The sequence below is a fragment of the Tamandua tetradactyla genome, chromosome 5, assembly GCF_023851605.1.
Source record: "Tamandua tetradactyla isolate mTamTet1 chromosome 5, mTamTet1.pri, whole genome shotgun sequence".
NCBI classification, from domain to species: domain Eukaryota; kingdom Metazoa; phylum Chordata; class Mammalia; order Pilosa; family Myrmecophagidae; genus Tamandua; species Tamandua tetradactyla.
The window spans coordinates 59,151,748-59,174,069 of record NC_135331.1 but is presented as its reverse complement, the minus strand read 5'-3'; the positions used below and the strand labels follow the sequence as shown (position 1 = coordinate 59,174,069).

The 22,322-nt window shown below is 37.1% G+C and overlaps 1 pseudogene; it reads right to left on the bottom strand.

Annotated features, from left to right (window-relative positions):
- Positions 1-3,245: 3,245 nt before the first annotated feature.
- Positions 3,246-10,219, bottom strand: LOC143683109 (N-acetylglucosamine-1-phosphotransferase subunits alpha/beta-like; annotated as a pseudogene).
- Between the last annotated feature and the right edge of the window lie 12,103 nt (positions 10,220-22,322).

Genomic DNA, 22,322 nt, shown 5'->3' with positions numbered 1-22,322 from the left:
CACGCAGCTAATAACTGGTTGAACTAGAATACAATCCAGGACTGTCAGCTTCTAAAACCCATACGCTGTGCTGCAGTCCTCCCTGGTGATCCATCCATATTCCATCCCTACATAAATCAAAGTCTAAACAAGGCCTCCAGTAGACTCTCTGCCTTTTGATCTCCTAGAGTTTTTACTAATCATCATGCTAATTTAGTGTATATCATGTATTTTAACTCATCATACTACCAAAATTTTTGAATGTGCAATTTATTGCTCTTTCTAGATAGTAGTCTTGCTGAATAATCACTATTTTCTATTTTTTAAATCATAACTAACATCATAGTAGTTCATTCGGAAAGAGAATACAAGTTCCCATCAAATATACCCTAAGGGTATATCTTTAAAGAAAGAGAATAACTGTGATTTGAAAACACAGAATTAAGAGTCATAATTTCACATCTCAATTTATCTTCTATATTCAGACACAATACTAAACTATGCCTTACATTTTTATTGGGCTAAAATAGTAATTATGAGTCTATATTAAGTAAATACTATGCGGCAAGTAATCATGAGATTTATTTCTGATAGCCACCTCTACAGCAATTATGCTCATTTTAAAGAAGAGGGAGATCAGGGCTCAGAAAATTTAGAGGAGATACCCCAGACATTGGAGAAAGCAGGTGAGCAGGTAAGAAAGCTGAAATTCAAACACAGAACCACTGACTAAAAACCTGTATTCTTCCCACCATAACATTTAAAGAGGTGTTATCATATGCCAAAGTGCATTGCTTATTGTTAAATAGTAATATTTTTAAGTATTTCCTTGATTCTGGAACACCATCAATTAGAGAAAACACCATCGGGTTGATAGTTTTTCAGGGAAAAAAGACACTATAACAATAATTCAAAAAATAAATACATATTTTTAAATTATTAGAATAAAAATACTTTATTTAAATAATCACAGAAATAAGTTGCGGTGGCCAGTTAAATCTAACTTCCAAAGGAGGGGGAGTTTGTCTTACTCACGTTTGAATACTCATCATTTTAGGAGAGAAGGGTGATATAGCAAGCATGTAGAAATAAAAATAAACAAATGGAAATAGCTCAGTACCTTCTGTCACTGATCCTGGAGTAAAACTATGCCTATGGCTTAGGCGGACACATAATACACTGTATCCTAATATTTTTACAGCCCTTGTATCCACGCCAAAGTGTGCTAAATCACTCTGGTGCCAAAATTTATCTGCATATACTGTTTACATAATAACTACTGTAAATGCAGATTATGTCAACCTGAATTCTAATGTGTTATCTACACAATTTTATTTTTCATTTCTGAGTGGCATCAGCTGTTTCTAGAGAAATGCATATAACATGAGTTAGATCAGAGCCATTTTGAGTTTTTCACCATCACTTCTGGACTCAAAATGAATATACTTGACATTGCTAAAGATGAAAGGTACAATACTGATCAGAAGGAGAATTTATATCATTAGAGGTGGGGAAAAAAAAGCAATGCAATTAGTAGAAAAATAACAACATGAAATAATATATGTAATCAGGAGACTGTATACAGGTTACTCAGATCCTGTGAAGAAACAAACCAAAACCACTGAAAAGCTGCAGAGATTGTGTATTACTGTAACCAGTGGGATAAGAGCACAGTGGGGGTTTGGTAATCATTAATTAGGTTGCAGATAATGTGATGCTGCCACACCTGGTTGTCACGGCCTTAAAATTCCTACCATACAACAATAACATTGCTAAAGGAAAAGACACACACAAATGAAGTAAATAATATTTAGAGATGTACACACATACGATCTAGCCCTACCATGAAGGAAGATTGAGGGAGAAGTCTGAGATGGATTTGCCACAGAAAAAGAATGAAGACATGTTTTTACAGACAAAATGTAACTTCTTATGAGACTTCGGTTTTTGAAATACAGAATTCTTAGAGCATATCCATGCTATTTACATTTCAAGTTCTTTTCACAAAATATGTATGCCATTCTGAAAGAAAACTGTTGAGTTCTTGACCTGAAATACTTGTGGGAGAGTTCAAAAAGGACCCAGGGAATCTGGTCCCCACAAATCCACTGTATATTGACATAAACAAGATATGGCTGAATGGTAGGGATGGTCTATACATAAAAATATTCATTCTTCATACAAATGATAAGCAAACTATGGCCTGTGAGTCAAATCTGACTGGTGGCCAGTTTTTATACAGTTATGAGATAAGCATTGTTCTTACATTTTTACAGATTTACTTAAAAAAAAAAAAGAAGAAAAAAAAGTCAAGGAAATAAATATGGCTTGTAAGCCTAGAATATGTACTGTCTGGCTTTTTATAGGAAAAGTATGCTGACCCCTGCTCTAAACAATAGCTATTGGAACTTACGGCAAGTCTTAAGACACCACTGTGCCCGTATCATCAGCGTTACTCATTTCTAAAATGATGCACTTCTATTTAAATAGATACATTTCCAAAACATAATTATGTCTAACAAGCGGCACAGCTACTTAACTCTAGCCCTTTGTGATTAGGGCTCCACATGAAATCACAGCATTCTTAGGGGCTGATGTAAGCAACCATACAATATTTCAGACATCAGTTGCTGATCTCCTCAGCAGTTAGACATCACGTACCGTCTTAAAATCCATAATTTAGATAGTGCCCATAGAAGGTGAGATTGCTGCATAATTTAAATAACATCTCTAAAAACATGTATAGACAGTGCAATTTATTCTTTTTGGAATAAGAATAATTAACTTAGTAGCTACTTATTTTTAAAATGGGGAGCAGAAAAAGATAAAAAAAAAAAAAAAAAAAAAAAGGAAATAGCAAGAGCATAGTAATGGGCTTTGGAATGCAAAGTTTGGAGTACCAAAGCAGTTGTATCCAAAATGTTCTCAGCTTCCCCTGTTAAAGTTAGTTTGCAAGGACTGCTATGGGAAATTAACAGCTGTTTTTCATCAATGAGCTTTTTGATAAAAAGGAAGGCAGGTCCTTGGGCATATGCACTAAAAGTAAAACCAGTTCCGACTTGCTCAGCATACAAGTTTTCAGTATATGGGTTAAACATTCCTGGTCAGCCATCTAAGTTCACGCTACAAACCAAGTATAGTACGATCCATTTTTGCTTCTTCAAGCCAAGCTAAGTAGTACATCATGATTTGAGACACCACATCTTTAAATGTTCAGTAAGCGCTGAAGTAGATGATTTTCAGATGAGGTTCTGCTACACCCTGGTTCATTCTGGACTAGCCTCTGTGAGTATCTTGCTTCTGGGAATATCTTCCATTTAAGTGCGATTAATTGTTCACCAGAAAGTAAGAATAAATATAGTCAATGTTGCTAGAGGACAATGAGTCCAAAATTTCGATTTATCTTGATATGCACTCATGCAGAAATTTATCATTTCTGCACTCATGCATATGAAGGAAATGGTTTTGATACACTTTATTGGCAGCTCAAACTGGGATGGCATGGGAACCTGGCTTCACAGAAATCCCTGACAACAGCCTTCACTGTCTGGGCACATTTATGATTGTGGTCAAAACTGTCATTCAGGCAAACAAATTTCACAGGACTTTTTCTCATGTCACCCAACTGGCCAACTACATTAGGAACAATCATATGAATTATATTAAAAGTGATATCTTCTTCTCCCATAATTTCAAGCTTATATTTGTTTTTGACGTTATATGCCTCGTGGATATTATCAGTTATTGATTTATAGTTTATAACCAGACTTTCAGTGAATGGGGGTAAATTGAGACCATGGTATTTTTCCTGAGTTGGTAAAATGCTGTTTAGCTGAGTGAGAAGCATTTTTGAGTCATTTATTAATATGTGCTCCAGACCCGTCAATTCCTGCAAACGTTAAGGCAGGTAGTGGATTCTTGTAGCCAGTATTCAGATTTCTCTGTCAGTTAAGATACCAGATTGTTCTGCAAAAATTTCATCAAAAACTAGAAAGATAGTCAGTGACTGAACTGCACTTATGAGATAATAAAAATAAGGGAAGGCAAGGTGTAAATCCTCCGAATGGGGCACTTTGTGAAATGACATCTTATCAACATATCTTGCAGTTTTTGCATAATGATTTAGTCAATCATGTGAGGCACGTGTGCAGGGACTTTCCAGGGATGTGAATCCAAACTTGCTATTTAGAATTTTATTGGCATATCACAGGGAATCCATAAATGTGTCTTTTAATTGCCTCCCACTTTGTTTGCTATCATTAAAGTATTCCTGTTGTCTTCAATGACTCTTCTTCATCATTTTAAATACTTTTTTTTCCTCCCATGGCAAAAAATCCAGGTAACTTTCTATAAAATATTGCAATTTTCTTCCAAGCAATTCTTTATTAACACCTATGTTATTTTTAGCATTTTTCTCCAGTCTATTTCTCTCTCCTTTTTCCCCTGTGATGTCTTGTCTTGTGTCATGTGGTTTTCCAATGGAACAATCAGAGACGACTGCTTTTCTTTTGATATACTTCTGCCTTCTGATTTTTGGGTCATTATTTACAGATCAAAATCCTGCTTTGGTCTGCAGATCATGGGTGGATTCTGACTTTGGTGATGTCCATCCATTTTTATTGTTACTGCTGGAAAAGTTGACCTCTGTGATTTTTCAGATGCTTCTAAGCTGTTTGCTAAGACATTTTTGTGAATGTCTGTTTTTCCAGTGCAGCCTCCAAACTGCCGTTTCGTTCATCTGTTCTTATACCTTGATTTATATTTACATTAATATCCTGCACATTCATCAGAAATGATCTCAGCAAGGTATCTTTTCACAGTAATGTCTGCTTGTTTCAATTGCAAATGTGAGTTATAGAGACTTAATTGGGCCTCTTTTGGATGGAGTGAAATATTTACCAAGGGAATTTTCAGCTTCTCTTGGAATATCTTTGTTATGTTACCGTCATGTCTCTTGAATTCTGGAAAGCATTTTTCTTGAGGCTTACCCTCAAACATTCCACATGCCTGTGGAAAAAGTGCTATGGAGCTGACTAAATTTTCATCAGATTTCTGAGTCACAGAATTTAGTTTTGGTAATTCTTTTGTGTCAACCCCTCCTGTTATCTGGATTTTGAACTCCATTTTTACTTCAAAAGGTGAGATTAAATTGTATGGTGATCACATTTACTCCACTGTGCATTATGGGATAGATGGTTTTCCACTTATAGGCAATAGAAGCACTTCACATGATTGGATTGTCACTATAGGCACCTCCAATTTCTTCTGTGGCCACTTCTGACAGGCCGAAATAAGTCAAGCATTCCCCTGTTGGAATAACATAGTGAATCTGGTTGGAAGATGAGTTGTTTATAGAAGTCATGAAAATGATCTTGCCCAAAGTCACCAGCATCAAACCCACAGGATAAGACATTGCAGATCTGGTCACAGAATTTATCAGTGAGCCAGGAATTTACACACTCTAGATTATAAGAGACATTGCTCATTCCTTCAAACCGCCAAGGCTATCCAACTCTAACACTCCCAGGGCCCACCTCATGCAACACGGCATCTACCTCCACTGCTACCACAGCAATCACCACCATCCCAACCTCAGGTCAAATTATTACAACCTTTGTCACAATAGCCACCCTTAACCCAGGAAGCCAGGCAGGGCTTGGTACAGTTTGGCACAGGCCCCATCAAATAAACCTTCTGACCTTTGGAGTGAGTGTAAAAATCATCTGGCTAGACATTCTTCCCAAATACGAGATCATCATTCAGATAATAAAACTTCTTTACAATGAATGTGGCTTTCAATACCAGGTAAACTAAAGGTAGAAAGTGGTTCTAATTTTGAATAGCATCCTGGTGTGTTAATATTGTTACTCAAGGATTATCAAGGTTCAGCCAGGATGGAATCTGCTCATTGGTGACAATGAAAATATTCCAACCCACAATACATGCTTCTCAATTGATCACAACAAGTAACTAAACTCTTCATTATCCTCAAAACAGCTGGCAGATATTATCAAAAGCAGAAAACTGTGTGGTGTGATGGTGGCTCAGTGGCAGAGTTCTTGCCTGCCATGCCAGAGACCTGGCTTCAATCCGCAGTGCCTCTCTATGCAAAAAAAAAAAAAAAAAAAAAAAAAAACAGAAAACTGCAAGTGCTAGAGAGGATGTGGAGAAATAGGTACATTCATTCACTGCTGGTGGGAATGTAGAATGGTGCAACCTCTCTGGAAGGCAGTTTGTCAGTTCCTCAGGAAGCTAAGTATAGAATTGCTGTGTGATCCAGCAATCCAATATTGGGTATATACTCAGAGGAACTGAAGTCTGGAATACAAACAGACATCTGCACACCATTGCTTATAGTGGCATCATTCACGATTGCCAGGAGATGAAAACAGCCCAAATGTCCATCAACAGATGAGTGGATAAATAAACTATGGTATATAAATATGATGGAAAATTACACAGCTGTAAGACAGAATAAAGTCATGCATCATGCAACAATGTGGACGAACCTTAAGGACATTATTTTGAGCTAAATAAGCCAGAAACAAAAGCACAAACACTGTATTGACTCACTAATATGAACTAGTGATAATGAGCAAACTCTGAGAGTTAAAGTTGAGAACACAGGTTATCAGGAGATAGATAGTGGGTAGAATTTGGTCTTCAACTTGATGTTGAAGGAATATAGAATGTTCAACAGGATTGACTGTAAAGATCCAGAGATAGATTGCATAAAATTATGTGATGATTGAGACAGTATTGTAAGTATAATGAACAAGGCTGTATGTGAGTATGGTTGAAAGAGGAAGGCTAGGGGCATGTAAGACATCAGAATGAAAGACAAAAGGATGAAAACTGGGCCTGTGTAACATAGCAACTAGGGTGGAAATTGATGGTGATAAAATGTACATATATAAGTAAGTATTTACTTGAGGGAGAATAAATGAATGTCATCATTGCAAGGTGTTAAAATAGGACATTATATGGAAAAATACAATTAATACAAGCCAGGGTCTATAGTTGATAGTAACATTGTAGGGTTCTTTCATTACCTGTACAAAGGCAATATACCAAAGCTGAATGCCAATAAGAGGGGGATATAAGAGAGGAGTATGGGATTCTTGGTGTTGGCATTGTTTCAATTTTTTCATTCTTTCTTTTTTTTTCTCTCCTCTTCTTTCTTTGCAGAAGAAATAGAAATGATCCCATATAGATTGTGGTGGTGAATGCATAACTATCTGATTATTCCAGGAACCATTGTTCACTGAGGATGGATTATATGTGTGTGAATAGGACTGTTTTTAAAAAAAGCAGGATACAAGTGCTGGAGAATGGTGAAGAGAGAGATATGCCTATTAACTATTGGTAGGGAAGTAGAATGGGGCAATCCCTCAGGAGGGCAGTATGGTGGTTCCACAGGGGGCTAAGTATAGGGTTGCCATATGATCCTGCCACCCCATTTTTAAATAAAGATTTGGAAGAACTGAAAGCAGGGACATAAATAGGCATTTGCACTCTGGTGTTCATGGCAACAGTATTCATGACTAGCAATGGTTGGAGGAGGCCTAAGGGTGCTCCGACTGATGATCAGAAGGACAAACTATGGTGTATACATATGACAGAATATTGAGTGGCTGCAGGAAGGAATGAAACTATATGTAAAGCCACCTTAAGTTACTGGGGAACAAGGTGGAATTATTAAAGTCCCCTACCTGGGGAACACCTGATATTCCCTCAGGCACTAGGGACTTGAAATTTAATAAACCAAATCTTCGATCTTGTGGCTAACCCTCAAGAAACTTATTTCTGCAATGGCAAAGCTAGGCCTGCACGTAATTATTCCTAAGAGTCACCCCCAGTGAACCTCTTTTGTTGCTCAGATGTGGCCTCTCTTTTTAAGCCAACTCTGCGGATAAACTCACCACGCTCCGCCCTACATGGGACATGACTCCCAGAGGTGCAAACCTCCCTGGTAATGTGAGATATGACTCCCAGAGATGAGCTTGGGCCTGGCCTCATGGGATTGAGAATGCCTTGTTGACAAAAAAGGGGAAAAGAAATGGAAAAAAATAAAATTTCAGTCGCTAAGAGATTTCAAATAGAGTCAAGAGGTGATTCTGGAGGTTACTCTTATGCAACTTTAGTCATATATTTCAAACTACCACAGAATACCATGTCCCAATCAACAGTATTCCTGAAAACCTTATGGAGTGCCTTTGGCTCTATAGAAGTCTCTATAAAACTTTTTCTTAAAATGGTCATTGCCCAGATATTCCTGAAGATTAAGAGAAAAATCAAATGAGAGGGAGGAGGCATAATTTAGAAATTAGGATTTAACAAATGACTATGACTATTGACTCATTAAATAGATATTTCCTTTCAGTGTCTAGTGTTCTAGAACAGCCAGAAGGAAATACCTGAAGTTGTAATCCTGTCGCCCTGATCTTTGGTAATGATTGTGTAACTATATTGCAAAAAACAAAACAAAACAAAACAAAAACTGTCGTTTTCCCACATTTGAATAAATAGCCAGGACTTACTGTCAGCTCCTGACTATTGACCGTCATGTTCTCTTAGTTTATTTATTGAATTATTGGAAATTCTTGGGGTGACTCAATTTTAGAAATGCTGTACTGGCCTCTGAATACAATGGCGGTATGCAGTGTCTTCTAAAATAAATAATATTTTAGAAGAAGGACTTTCTGGTAATTTTAGTTTTAGTTGATTTTCTTTCCTGAATGTTAGCGGAAATCCACTCAGGGAAGCCAGATCTTTTACTAGAAGTAACTCTGGTACTTCTTTGTCTATTGTCAAATAGCTGCTCCAAACTGTACCTTCGCTGTTTTCTTTAAACATCCCAACATGGGCATTTTCAACCTGTTAGCACTGTCAAAAACTACAACAGAGATTTTAGAAGGGTTTTTTTGGTGGTTGCTGTTCTGTTTTTGTTTTTGTTAACGCTGAATATGTCACTAGCGGAATGGAAAGAATAATAATGATAATAATAATAATGAACAAAAACAAAACAGGTCCGTTAGTATGACGTTGCTTGGCAAGGCGGGATCCAGGACAAGCACTGGCACTTAAATCACTGTCAGCAGAACTCTAGTCCCTTCTCGCTTTTCTTAGTCGGTTCGGGTATGTTCTTCGCCAGGATTTCTCTCATTGCTATCTGCTCCTTCCCCATCTGGTTTCCGACCAGCTGCAGTTGCGTGCCTAGCCCACCAGCTGCGCGGTTCGCCCAGGTGTAGACCACATCGCTGGGCACGCGGAGAAGAGACGATTCTGAAAGGATTTACCGGGAATGTTGTCTGTATGGGAATCACCCCAGCCGCCGCGCCACGGGAGAAGCCGGACTTCAGCCTCAATTAGCCGCCTTGCAAGGGCCCCTTAAGGCCACCGCGCTTTCCCTTGCCGGGGACCGACGTCCGCGTAGCTCGTCCCTGCAGCCCCGGCTTCTGAGAGCTCAGAGGCCAGCCAGGCGGAGGGTACCGCCCCAGTCAGCCACGAGGAAATTAGCTTGAACTATGTATGAAAGGGCTAGAGGATTAGGTTCAATTTACGTGCCAGAAGTTGTTTGGTATGGTACAATCTGTTGTTTCTCCCTCTCAGAGAGGTCAGGGTCAGTGTAGATTGTTAATTATTAATGATGGATGGTGCAGATCCATCGCGCGAAGCCAGTTCTACCCATCCACGTGCTTCGAAGGAAACTTAGACATGCAAATCACAGAAACGCAGAGTCTTATGATCGGCGCCACCTGGCGTGGAATCTGAGCAATAGTATTAGACTATTACTAAAATTGTTCTCTTGCCCCTAATCCCACCAGGAGAAACGTAAATACCATAGGTCTAGAAGAAATAGAAAGCAATCAGTTTCGAAGAGGTGAGCAAAAATTAGGTTATATATACTATCTTCATTCAATTTTAGGTTCCCCAGGAAATTGGATATATTGAGAGACACTCTGACATCATGTTTGTGTTTTGTTTTTATTATTTAGGTGCAATGTAGTATTCTGAACTAAAATATCCAATTCATTTTTATTTTTATTAAGTGTCATACAAAGACTAAAAATTATAAATCAGAGATTTCAAGATATGAACAACTGCAGTGAAGAGCTATTCATTCACACTCCAAATCAAATAAGTGTGGGCTTTGAACTCAGGAGACCTCACTGGAATTATTCTTTTATGCTTAATTGGCAGTAGGACCGTTACCTTTCTTATTCATGTAAAACGTCATCATTATCTTTCTTATTTCACAGCCCATTTTAATAAAAAAAAGTTTAATAAAACAAATATATTATGAGACTTCCCATTTTGAGAAATTATTTTGGTGGGATTCTCTCCAGCATACCTGTCCATCATACTTCCTGGAGTAAATGTGCAGAAGTTAGGAGAAGGGAGAGGAAGCATGTTTCACTGGGTCCCAGGGTCAATAGCGCTTTAATAACTACTTTAATAAAAACAAATTTAGGTATAAAATATTAAAAATATATACTTAAATGAAGTTGTAGACCAGATTACAAAGTTCTCACCTGGAGGATTCAGAATGCTTACAATATTCTCTTATTACTGTAGAAGGAAAAATGAAAGGAATAAGTAAATCCTTATAGAAAATTGTAGGGCATCTCATATCAGATCCACAGATGAAGAAAGATTATAAAATCCAGCTAGCTTTCATTTTCTCGCTTCATATCAACCTATCAGGTGCCATTCTACTCAAAGTTACTGTCAGGATAAGCCTGAGAGGTTATGCTACAAGACCCAGATCCCTTTTCCCCAGTATATGAGTAAGAACAAGATCAAAAGTAGGGCAGAAACATTTGCACTCAATCTTGACTTTTTGTTGAAAATCTTTTACACAAAAGGAAAAAAAACAGGCTTGTATCAATAAAAAAAGAATATATTCTTAAGCGTAATCAACACGCTATCAAGTATAGCAGTATGTATTCCAATTTTGTCATTGGAAGATACTTGGTTTGCCTTCAAATTTTTTAATCATTTGTGTACATAGGATAAAAATCCAAATTCATTACAAAATTTTGAAATGTCTATAGCAGTCATGCCTCTTAGTCAATCTTTGTTTCTGATATCTGATTAAAGTTATGTTTTTATTATGAAGGGGAAAAAAAAATCACAGGTCAAAAGAAAATACTGATGTGTCCTAATCATGCATCAAAGTATCCAATCTAACCTACAAAAAAAAAAACCTTGTGGGATGTTTTTTAAAATCCCCTGAAGACTGGATAACTATAAAAGCTCCATGAAAGAGAGACTCTTTATAAACAGGGTTATGAATACAGCAATGAGTATACCCAATAAGGTCTCTAGTTTTGCTTGCCCGCTCTCCCCAACACCCACCCACCCACCTCTAAGAGCCAAGCTCTACTCTAGGAAGCTTTAGAATTTAAAAGTGGAAAGGATAGCAGAAGTTTACAGTTCAAGTTTTCATAAAGTTGCTCTTTTATTGTTTTTAATCATATTTCTTCAGATTCTGTTTGACCCATTGTGGTCTTAACTGCTAAAATGAGCAAATCATATTGCTTCCTTTCCCCATTCATTAATACTTTTTGAAAGTTTACCATTGTCATAATCCTGATAGCCTTAGACTTGGAGAACCATGTCAGCTTCCCTGAACTCATCTCTATTTGTGAGCTGGACACTGAACATTCTCAGCTTTTGCTTATTTTTAAAGCTCATTTGACCATCACGCCCATTTGACCATCACATGTCCTGAAGAAAAATCTAAAATGGCTTTGTTGCTTAATAGTATTAACTTCCCAAAGCATGTCTAAAATGACAGGCCTTTCAATGCTTGTGAGAAAGATTATGCTCGATCTTTCAATGTTTCATGATTTTAAACATGTAAACTCGTTTACTATGCTTACTGGTAAACTGTCATGGGAATATATGTAAGTATGAACTGTATCTATGTTTTTATACATCAATATGTAGTATGGATGTAGTGTGCCACTGATTTTAAAAAACTTTTCTACCGATGTGAGTTGTCATTATTATGTTCACCTTAAAGATAAGGAATTGAAACTCAGAGTAGTTAATACTTTGACCAAGGTCACACAGGTAGTAAATGACAGAATACAGACTGAAACTCATTTGGTATGACTCTAAATCTGCTACTTTTTCTATAACAATAGTTTCCTATTTCTTACACAATCCCATAAGAATATTTTCCCCATCTTAGTGCTTATCTGCTTACATTGTTTTCTAATATTAGTACTACTCTAAGATCTGATTACCTTATTTCTTTAATAATTATCCCTTAAGGTCAATCAATTGCACTTCACTTTTGTCTTTTATACAGCTGCCAGTTAAATCCATTTTAATGCCCTTTTTCACTAATTCTGATATCTGCGACAGTTTGGGGAGGGTCTGACAGATGATTATTTACTTCACTATGATTCATATTTCCCTTTCTCCTTGCATGCCTGATCATCATTGATTGGATGCCAAAAATTGTGAATGTTTTATTTTGGTGTTGAGGATATTTTTGTATCCTTATGACCTTTTTTCCTCCATCATTCCAGATAAGAACCCTATACATTTAATCTTTAACTTCCTATTCCCAAGCTCTAGTCTATCTTCTGGTAACCTGTATTGTAGAGTCTGACTCTACGAGTTCACTTATTCTAATTATTTCGTGTAAGTGAGGCCATAGAATATGTGTCGTTTTGTGTCCGATTTATTTCACTCAACGTGATATCTTCAAGGTTCATCCGTATTATTACAGCTATCAGAACTTCATTCCTTAGTAAGGTTGCATAATATTTCATTGTGTGTAAGGCTGAATAACATTCATTGTTTGTAAATACCACACTTTGTTTATCCATTCATCAGTTGATGGACACCTGGGTTGTTTCTACCTTTTGACAATTGTGAAGGAAGCTGCTAACAACACTGATGTGCTAATATCTGTTTAAGTCCATGCTTTCTTTGGGTACATATCTAGTCATGACATTGCTGTGTCATATGGTAATTCTATACTTAACTCTCTGAGGATTACTCAAACTGTCTTTCACAGCAGCTGCACCATTTTACATTGCTACAAGCAATGAACGAGTATTCCTATTTCTCTACATCATCTCCAACACTTGTGATTTTCTTTAATAGCAGCCAACTTAATGGGGATGAAACGTAGTTTTGCTTTTCATTTCCATGATGTTGATTTTTCAGTAGCGTTGTTTGTCTTTTTGCTGTTGAGGATTTCTTTATGTATTCTCGATATTAATCCTTATCTGATATGTGGTTTCCCAATATTTTCTCCCACTGTGTAGGTTATCATTTTACCTTCAAGATAAAGTCCTTTGAGATACAAACAATTTAATTTTGATAAGGTCCCATTTATCTATTTTTTCATTTGTTGCTTTTGCTTTGGATCTAAAGTCTAAGAAATTATTGCCTAGTATAATATCCTGAAGATGTTTTCCTACATTTTCTTCTAAGAATTTGATAGTTCTAGTTCTAATATTTAGTTCTTTGATCCATTTTGAGTTGCTTTGTGTATAAAGTGTGAGGTAGAGTTCCTCTTTCTTTTTATTTACAAATGCAGAACCAGTTTTCCCAGCACCATTTGTTGAAGAGACTATCCTTTCCCAATTGGGTGGTCTTTACTACTTTGTCAAAAACCTCTTGGCCATAAATGTGAGGGTTGATTTCTGAGCTCTCCATTCAATCCCACTGGTCTGTCTGTATGTCTGTTCTTGTGCCATGCTGTTTTGATTATTGCATGTTGGTAATAAGTGTTAAGATTAAGAAGTGTGAGACCTCCAACTTCATTCTTCTTTTTCAAGATGGCTTTAGTTATTTAAGACCCTTTTACCCTCTTTTTAAAATGTTTTTATTTATTTATTTATTTGCATGGGCAGGCGTCGGGAAACGAACCCGGTTCTCCCGCGTGGCAGGCAAGAACTCTGCCTGCTGAGCCACTGTGCTCTGCCCTTAAAATATTTTTATACATATTTTTAATCTGTATAGTCTTGAGTTTTACTTTAGTATACAGTTAAGTTACTTTGAGTGAGCTTGACCCATTCAGCTCCTTCGTTATGATTTGTTAGGCAGGATTACTTGCAATCACCAGTCTAGAGGCAATTATTCCCAGCCCTTCAATTACTGTTACTTCCAATTACTTTGAATAGTCTCCCCCTGGCCTCAGGAAAGAAACAGTGCCTTCCAGTCAAACTTGAAACTTCCTTAGCATGGAGCATTGGGTAGAGTTCTTAGAAGACTGTCTCCCAGTAGTAGGGAATAATTATCCATAGTCTAAATGCTACTCTCTGACCAGACAGCTCTTTCATTAGTTAGCTCAAAAGACATCCAGCTCTCTATATATCAAACTGATTTTATGACTTTACCTAAATTTTATTTCAACCTCTCCTTCTCCTAGGTATTTTGCCTTCATATTTCTCTTCAGACTTGTTTCCTTTTTTGTAAAATGAGAAAAATAATAATACACATTCACAAAGGGTTGTTGTGAAGAAAATAAAGGATCAATGTATGTGATGTTTTAGCTTTTTCCCGGACTGATGCATTCAGTTAGCCATGGTTGTTATCACTGACTGTAGTTGAAATTCCACTACCTGCCATCCAGGTTCACTATAATCTGATTTTTCACCCACTGTCATCAAATCTAATAGTTTCAGTCCCACAAGCAAATGTTCTATTCTCAGTCTGTTCCTTACCCATGAGCACCCAAGGACTTTCAAGCCTGTGCATTATATCTCCTGTCATTCCTGGGCCTTGAAACAGTGTCTTTCCCTCTTTTTCATCCATTCAGATCCTTCTTTCATATCTCTACTTTCACTGATTCCATCTCACCTGAATCCTTACAATGCAAAATGTGCATGTGACAAGAATGAGCAATTAATTTGTGAATATTTTCAACTGTTGATTTTTCACCATAAGTCATTTTTCTCTAAATAGATGTGTTCCCTATTTTTTGTTCATTTTTCTCTCATAACTCTTACTCTGTCTCACACAATTAATTGATTGCCAGTACTTAATTTATTCACTGACATCATCTATAGGGATTTTTTAATTCTTATTTTGAGCTTCCTCCAATCCTCAAACAGAGAAAAGAGTACATTAAAAAAAAAAAAAAGCTCTTCAGATGTTCAAACTATACATTCATGTTGGATATTTTATTGGCAATATGCATAAAAGCATTTTACATCAGATTTAATGGCATACACGTAAATTAGATGGGCTTAACACTCAATATTTGTATCTTGTCTTTAAGATTAATGGTAGGTACAAGTACAAGAATTTTAGATATTCTCAGTAAAATAGAAAAACTTGATATACAAGGGATGGATATAAATCACTCTATTTTAAGTGTGCATCTGGATAATTTAGAAAATTCTTTTAAAATGCTGAATACTTCTCTTCCTTCATAGCTGAATGAATTTTTGCCTTTGGATTCTACATCTGGGACTTTAAACAGTGTCACATGGTTTATTATATTCATCAGATGACTTATATTTGTGCTGAACTAAGATAAAAACAGAAAAAAGAATTGCATTTTTGCTTGCTCTCAATCATGTTGAATGATATTTTGCAGCTGTGCACTACATAAAGGGTTAATATTCTCTGGCAGTCGCACACAAGAAATGCTCAATCCAAAAAGATATTTTTTAAGGATAAAGAAACCAAATGTATTAACTATTTTTCAAATGAAAGGAAACATCTAATTCTATTTACAATATAGACATTTCCTAAATATAGACATTACCGATAATTTCATATCCTTACATATATTATTTTCTTTTGAATAGTAGATTAAATTTGCAAAAAAATAAAGATTCATATTTAAAATTTAGAACATGATAACCATAGAAAAATAATTCTGAGTTTTAATTTCTTTATTTAGGATGATACAAACAATCTAATCTATTCAAATATGTTTGAGTATTTGGGTATGCATATGTGTGTTATTAAATAAGATAAAATATATAAAATAAAAAACTGTATTTACTGCCTGACAAATTCATTCACTTACAAATATCCACAAAGACCCAGGATAAGAACCAGGGCTGCTAAGATGTATTAAAGACATGGTCTAAGTCTCTGAAAAGGTACAGTTGGTTGTGAAGGAGAAAAATCATAGGCAACTTATTATAGTAGAATGTGGTAGCTCTAATGATGACAACATTATAGAAACACAGAGAAGTATCTAAACCAGCCTAAAGAATGGGCACACCTATAGTGGGTTTTAAAAGTGATTAAGGTAGCAGTTTAATTTATGATTTTCAGAAGCTGAAAGCAAGCAAGATACCTTTCTTAGGTGAATGGATAAAGACAGTATGGTACACTCATATAATTGAATATTATTAAACAATAAAAGGAAATTATATGGAGGTGGAGCAAGATGGTGGTCTAGGGAGGTGTGGGATTTAGTTTGTCCCCTATGGCACCTAGTAAATAGCTAAAAACTGTCTGGAACAACTATTGGGGGTACTCCTGTGACTGGATACACATCATACTCCAGCCTTGAATGGGCGGAAGGGCCAAGCTCACAGAGTAGAACTGTTAAGTCTCAAGATGTGGAGGCTGGCACTCCTTCCTCAGAGGTGGGCTGTTCTGAAGTGACTTCCCCATGGGAAAAAGAAGCAATCTCTACGGGGAGCAAGGGAAAGTAGCTCAACCAAGCTCTCACTGAGAAATCAATTAACAAATTTGGACTGGTAAACACAGGCTTCAAGCACAGATAAACCTAGAGCAAACACGAAAGAAACCTAGAGGTTTTTCCCCAGCAAAGAGGAGGTGGGGCTGATGAAAAAGAAACACAAAAACAGAGGGTTTTGAAGTTGGCTGAGCCCAAAAGCCAACTGGGAAAAGAGCTGGGAAAGGGGTGTACTTTTCTCATTTCTCTCTCTCTCTCTCTCTCTCTCTCTCTCTCTCTCTCTCTCTCTCTCCTCCCATTAAATTCAACTTCCAGAATTCTCAGGTTTCAGCACAGCCCCAGGCAAGCGCAGAGTTAACGGATGCCTGGGAGAGAAAGTAACTTGTCAGGTGAAGGAAATAATTTCCTAAATGCTGTATCTTCCCTAAGAAAAGGGGCAAGGAGCCAGGCTCAGCAGAAAAGGCAACTATTGTTTAGAGAATTCAGACCCCAGGGTCTGGACAACAGAAACAATTTAGGCCCATCTCCTACCTCAGCCACTGTCTCAACCACACATCTAACAGGGACGGAGGGAGCTGAGGGCTGACAAGTGCCACCTGCTGGACAGGAAAGGAAAAACACAGATTTAACAGGTCTCATAGAAAAGACTGGCAGCATTCTGGTACTCACCCTCTGGGAAACTTGATACTTATTACACCCTCCTCCTGAGTCCTTGGTCTGTTTGGGAAAATATGATTGGACTCAATCCCATCAGGCACATCTGAAATCCTACACACACACACACACACACACACACACACACACACACACAACAGATAAGGAAAAGAATGGAAAAATTTGAGCAGGGTCTCAAGGAATTGAATGACAACACGAAGCATGCAAATATATGCATTATAGGAGAAGAAAAGGAAAAGGGACAGAAAGAACAATGGAGGAAATAATCATTCAAAATATCCCAACTCTTATGAAAGACAAAAAATTACAGATCCAAAAGGTGCAGTATACTCCAACAGACTAGATCTGAACAGACCTATCACAAGACACTTATTAATCAGAGTTTCAAATGTCAATAACAAAGAGAGAATTCTGAAAGCAGTAAGAGAAAAGCAATCCATCACACACAAGGATAGCTCAATAAGACTATGTATAGGTGCAGATTTCTCAACAGAAAGTATGGAGGTGAGAAGGCAGTGGTATGATAGATGTAAGATACTGAAAGAGTAAAGCTGCCAACCAAGAATTCTACATCTGGAAAAATTGTCCTTCAAAAAATGAGGGAGAGCATAAAATATGTTCAGAGAATCAGACACAGAGAGTTCATGAACAAGAGACCCGCTCTGTAAGAAATACTAAAAGGAGCACTACAGGCAGATAGGAAAAGGCAGGAGAAAGAGAATTGGAGAAGAGTGAAGAAATGAAGATTATCAGTAAGGATAAAAAGACAGCACACTGTTATATGGATGGTGAACAAAGTTGAATGTGAATGTGGTTGAATGAGGAAGACTAGGGGCATGGATGACACCAGAAGGAAAAATAGAAGATGAAAACTAGAATTGTATAACTCGGTGAAACCTAGAGTGGACAATGATCATGCTTAATTGTACAAATAAAAAAAAATTTTTTACATAATGGAGAACAAATGAATGTCAACATTGCAAGGTGCTGAAACTTGGATGGTAGATGGAAAAAATACAATTAATGCAAACTAGGGTCTATAGTTAAGAGTAGTAGCACTGTAATATGCTTCCATTAATTGTAACAAATCAAATCTAAATGTCAACAAGAAGGGGATGTAAAGGAGGGATATGGGATTCTTGGTGGTGGTGGTGTTTCTCCTTTTTATGTTTTTATCATTTTTAAAATTTTTTCCTCTTCTTTCTTTGGAGAGAAATATAAATGTTCTTATATAGATTGTGGTGATAAATGCATAACTATGTGATTATATCAGAAGCCATTGAGTATTTATTTAGGATGGATTGCATGGCATGTGAACAAAACTGCTTAAAAAATGAACAGAAAGGTATAAGACAGGAGAAAATGTGGGAAGAGGGAGACATACCTGTTCACTGTTGGTGGGGAAGTAGAATGGTGCAGCCCCTCTGGAGGGTGGTGTGGTGGTTCCACAAGAGGCTAAGTATAGAGTTGCCATATGATCCTGCAACCCCATTATTAGGTATATACTTGGAAGAACTGAAAGCAGGGTCACAAATGGATATTTGCACACTGGTGTTTATGGCAACAGTATTCACGATTTGCAATGGTTGGAGGTGGCCTAGCGGTGCATCAACCGAAAAATAGAACAATGAAATGTGTTGTATGGATACAGTGGAATAGTGAACAGCTACAAGAAGGAATGAAATTGTGAGGCATTACAACTTCATTGCATGGGAGGGTTGACTAGGTTAAGCAAAGGTGAATAAATCTTGAAGACATCATGTTGAGTGAAATAAGCCAGAAACGAAAAGACAAATATTGTAAACCCTCACTAATATGGACTGACTGTAATATGCAGACTCTGAGAATTGAATTCAAGAGCATAAGTTATCAGGTAAGAGAACATAGGCAGAGATTGGATAATTAATGATTAAGGAGTGTGTAATGGTCATTAAGGCTTCTAGTAAAGGTTCCTAGATTGTAAGCTCTTACAGAAGTCACAATTATTCCTGAGTTTTAACTGTTATTTCTAAATTCTGAGATGCTGAGCTCTTTGTGTATAGCTTGATCATTCCTGAGCTTTGGGCCTCTGTGTGACACCTGAGACTCAGAATTAGGGTTTTGCAACTCTGAGGGTCAGCATAGCCCCATACAGTGACAGTTGGAGAAGGTGGGAAGGAGATCAGATTTCAATTAGAGATATGAATGAAGTGATCTCGTTGGGGCTGGAATGAATCAGAAGACTGGGTAAAGGATGATATTGACTGTGCTTTAAAACATCAACCTCTATCTGAGACCAAAGGAAAAGATGCTTATTTGGTACAAAATTTATATTTCCTATAGCACACTAGCTAATTTAACCTGTATGATCAGTTTATTCAAGCAGCATAATTACAGGGAACCCTGAATAGGGAATGAGATATTGTTATTTTACAGGTTCATGCAGCACCCTGATACATCCTGGAGTAATTTGGGCATAAGTTTAAAAAGCATTTCCAAAGTCGCCTTGAAGTTAGAAAGTGAAAATATTAAACTTTCTCATTTTGGGAATTTCTGATACTCTCACAAGCAAAAGGAACTACCACTTTAATAAGCCAAACCCTTGATCATGGGGTTTGGCCCTTATAAATTTATTCCTGCAAAGGAGAAACTAAACCTCTTTATAATTATGCCTAAGAGTCATCCCCAGAGAATCTCCTTTGTTGCTCAGATGTGGCCTCTCTCCTTAAGCCAACTCTGCAAATAAATTCATTTCCCTCCCCTCTATTTGGGACATGACTCCCAAGTATGAGGCTGGCCCTGGCACCATGGGATTGAGAAAGCTTTGTTAACCAAAGGGGGGAAAAGAAATTAAACAAAAAGCTTCAGTGGCTAAGAGATTTCAAATAGAGTCGAAAGGTCATTCTGGAGATTATTCTTATGCATTATATAGATATTATATAGATAATCCTTCTTAGTTTCTAGCATATTAGAATAGCTGGAAGGAAATACCTCAAACTGTTGGACTATGATCCAGTAGCCTTGATTCTTGAAGATGAGTGTATAACTATATGGCTGCTAAGGTGTGACCACGCGAGGTGAAAACCTTGTGACTGACACTCCCTTTACCCAATGTATGAACAGATGAAGAAGAAAATAAAGGCAAAAAGAAAAAAAGAAAGAAAGAATGGAGGCGGTAGTTAGGGGTATTTGATGCTTTGGATGTACTTTTTTATTTTTATATTTTTGGAGTAATGAAAATGTTCTAAAATTGATTGTGGTGATGAATGCACAACTATATGATGAAACCATGAACCATCAATTGTATACTTTTCATGATTATTTTATATGTGAATATATCTCAATAAAAGTGCATAAAAACAAAAACACTAAAAAAAAGAAGAAAAAGAAATGAACAGGGGCGGTGCGACAGTGACTCCGCAGCAGAATTCTCGCCTGCCATACCAGAGACCTGGGTTTGATTCCCAGAGCCTGCCCATGCCAAAAAAAAAAAAAAAAAAAGAAAGAAAGAAAAAAGAAATGAACTATCAAGCCACAAAAATGCACAGAGGAACCTTTCATGAATGCTGCTTTGGAATAGAAACCCCACTCTGAAAGGCTACACATTGTATGAGTCCAGTTACATGGCATTCTGGAAAAGTAAAACTATACAGACAGTACAAAGATTAGTGACTGCTGGGGAGAGGGGTGGGGAAGTGTTGACTAGGTGAAGCAAAGAGGATTTTTAAGGCAATAAAACTATTCTATATGATACTTCATAGATGTATCGATGCCATTATTCATTTGTCAAAACACATAGAACTTTGTAGTACAGAGTAGACCTCAGTGCAAGCAAATTTCTAAAAAATCATTTAGGAGGTTGGGGTTTCCAATAAAAGAATGCAGACTTTGACAAAGAAATCAAATTATATTCCAGATGCATGGAACAATCCCAGTGAGTGGGATGGGGAGGAAAGGGTGCTCAACTAAGTGACTTCAGAAACGAATGGACTCTGTAAAACTAAAGACCCTAGGAGCTGCACATAAGCACTGTACTCTGATTGAGAAAGTTGTTTCCCATGGGGTATGGGCTAGCAATAATTATGCCACTATACACGGATATGGAAATTGAATAATGAAATAAATGGGTGGTGGGTGGTGGGGTCCAGATTTCTCACTGTTCCTGTGGGAATTTAAAAATAAGCAAGGGAAGGAGATTAGAATGATCTGTGTGGTGATAGATTAGAGTTTGAGAAGCACGATGGATGCATGTTTAGTTTAGTGGAGCTACCAATGGTTATAGGTATAAATATTTATAGGTATGTGTATATGCATGGATTAGCATTAACTCGAATGTTTCCTTGCTCTGGCAGCTGAAATGGCCTAGAAGCCATGACACTCTAGGATAAATGAGCATAGTTAAGTGCCCAAATCTTGGAATCTAAAACCATTAGCCAGTAGAAGGAAGCAGAATTCTTTGGAGAATTGGCTGATTCTAGAACTGGGGCAGGAAAATTTACAAGATGAGTCTGAAGTCTCTTGGGGTGCCTGAAAGTAAGGAAGTGCTCAATTTAAAAAAACACATTGATGTGGATATGTCAAAGTGATACAGGAAGCAACTTAAAGAGCTCTTTATGGCCAAAGCTGAAAAGAGCAGAGCAGTAAAATAAAGTAGTATTGGTTTGTAACCTAAAGTATAAAATAAATTTCTACAATACCATACTGATATAAATAAAGGATTGAATAAATAAATGAATGGGGAAGAATAAACATATATTCCTTGCAGAAGTGTTCCGAATAATTTATACAGGTCCTCTGCCCTCAGGGCACTGAAGTATAAATCGCCATTCCTTATGTGTGGCCCGCACATAGCAACTTCCTTCTAAAGACTACAGGGTGGAAAAAGAGGTAATGAGTAACTTTACAGTAGAGAAACTTGTAATCCAACTAACATAAGGTCTTAATAATAGGGGAAACTGGGTGAGGGGGTATATGGAAATTCTCTGTACTATCTTCTCAACTTTTCCCCTGCGGGGCAAAATTCTCTGTACTGTCTCTCTATGAAAAAACAGGG